Consider the following 2,685-nt stretch of genomic DNA (forward strand, 5'->3'; position numbering starts at 1 on the left):
GGCAAGCGAAAGCGATCCCGTGGCGTCCCATTTGATGGCCAGGAGGGAACAGAGGGGTTTAGAGAGTATGCCCTTTTAAGGAAGAATCCCACATAACTCTCGTGCCTGCCTCGAGGCACGGAGTATGCATAAAGCATTCCCCTCTGGAAAAAAAAGGCTCGAAACTTCTCAGTGGCGACTTACAGTGAGCTGGTGATGATTTTAATAGGTCGGTGGTATCAGGTGATCGCACATTGCTACTTCGTACTATTAAAATGTGACATAACATTTCGTCTACCCGCGCGGGTGTTGTCGGCTGTCGAATATCAGTTGGATAATAATCCAAATCCAATTAGTTACACAATAGACCGACAATAATCTACTTTAGAACATTTTTTGTGAACCCGAATTATTTATTAAGGCTTCCTCGAATGTTTGTTAATACTACGAGTAGAGTATGTTATGTAACTTCACTACACACTGAAAATGTTATACGAAAACATCAATTTCCTATTGTTTAAAATAATCATGATTATAAACTACTAAATTAAGTACATAATATCATAAATAAAAATCATATCTTAACATTTATAAAGTTACTTAACGCTCCACAATAATTAGTTATTTCAATCGATCGCTTTACCAAATAAGCATTTTTATGTAACAAATAATTTAAAGTGTAACGAGAAAGTGTAAATATGTAATTAAAAATGATCGGTAATTACTTTTCTCGATATATTGTATACTTTGAGAATAGAGGAACGGACTAAGCAAAGTGTACACTAAATAAATTCTGCAACTTTTACTTTGTTTACAACTTAAATCACTTTACTTTGTTTTTGGACTTGTGAAGGATCAATTGTTTCTTTGTCAATGATTTTAAACTCTTGAATTACCTTAAACCAATCCGAAAATAGCACAGACACACATTTACATATTTTTATGAGTACGCTCTATTAGTCCTGTCTCTTTAAATTCAAAGATTTAACCATACCAATATAAAAAATCGATATCATATTTTATAGAGATAAAATGGTGTACTTTTATATTTAGTTGCATAATCTATTTCGATATTTTATTGAAAGCACAAAAGATACGGAAAAGGAATTTAAAGTATAGTTTAGATGCAATTTTTCGATAAGCTTTGGGAATTATAAAACTCTATTCTTCTTAATTTATAACGTTTAGTTATCTTTATTAGAGTTGCATCATTTATTTAGGTTAGTTTTAATCTATTAAAAAAAACTGTAAATTATATAAAAGCGCGTTTTAACACTGTGATTTTATTCTTTACGCAATTGCCATTCCAATTAGGTCCCATTTGATATGATACTGGCTACATATTTTGAGTTCTAATTATTTTATTAAAAAACTAGCTGTTCCCATGCGATTTCATCCGCATAAAATTACAAAAAAAAAATCATTTTATTGTTCACATTTGTCAAATTATCAATTGCAAATGTCAAAATGACATGACATAATGTCAAAACATGGCAACCTTGCTTCCTTGATGTTGGCAACAACTTATGGTCTCTTTCCCACATTAGAGTTTTTATCCAAAATATTTACCCCTAAGTATAACAGCGCGCAAATATAGCCTAAAGCGTGACGTAAGTGTAGGGCTTTTTATTTAAAAAAGGGTTATTCGAAAATACGCTGTGATTGCTGACATCTTAGGGAACAAAGAAGTGTGTGTTTACGCTTTATTATAAAAGTATAGATACTGTAATATTATGAACGAATTTATTATCTATAGACCTTGCTGCTTAACAAATACAAACAAATCGTTTGCAAGCGCAAGCTCAATTCATTTGATTCGAACATCGATTAAAATCACAAAAAAAGTCATCACTGAAAACTGTATCAATTGACAATGACCCCATTCTTGCATAATCTGCCCGGATGGAAAGAGAAATCGAGATACGTTTGTTTCTGCGATATTCCGTAACCGAGGAAAATTAGATGAATTTGGTATTCAAATATTCAATAAGGTTCTTAGATTTCAAGATCGTCAGTGGCAAAGTAGAGCTGGCGCACACCTTTGACTAAACTGTCTACAACTGTTGTGCGATTGTCGATTGTTTCGCAGTCTCAACTGTTTAGTTGCACAACCAACGTCAGATCACCCCCATGACCCTCCTCCCTGAGCTGGTTGGTCAATATATTAACATATTTTGTCAAGCTCTTGACTTGGCCACGACTATGTGACCCTCCAGGTGCCAAAGCTTGATCAACTCTTGTGCACAACTGCGAAAATCTGCGACGTTCCAGTTATCGCAAAATCGTAGCTTCCTTATGTTAACTATAACATAAGTAATATAACGTTGATATAACTACGATTGTAGGAGTAATTAGGTTGCGTCAGTTGTAGGTCTTCTGTTTACTGTAAAGATGGTCGACTGCTACATTAGTAAAACTTTTTCAAACAAGCAATTAAATATTACAAATTTAAAAATTATCTACATCTTTGAAAATATTAAATATTGAGTAAAGATTTTTTAAAAAAATTAAAAATATTTGTTTCCAGCTTTCGCTTGCAACTCCATCCGCGTGGAATTTAAGTGTAGTCTATGTGTTCTTCCAGACTATCTCCTACATCTATACCAAATTTCATCGAAATCCCTTCAGCCGTTTAGGCTACAAACACTAACAAACATCCATCTAAACTTTCGCTTTTATAATATCAGTAAGATGAAGAATTTTTTA

The sequence above is a fragment of the Papilio polytes genome, unplaced genomic scaffold (genome assembly GCF_000836215.1).
Source record: "Papilio polytes unplaced genomic scaffold, Ppol_1.0 DF823835.1, whole genome shotgun sequence".
Classification (NCBI taxonomy): Eukaryota; Metazoa; Arthropoda; class Insecta; order Lepidoptera; family Papilionidae; genus Papilio; species Papilio polytes.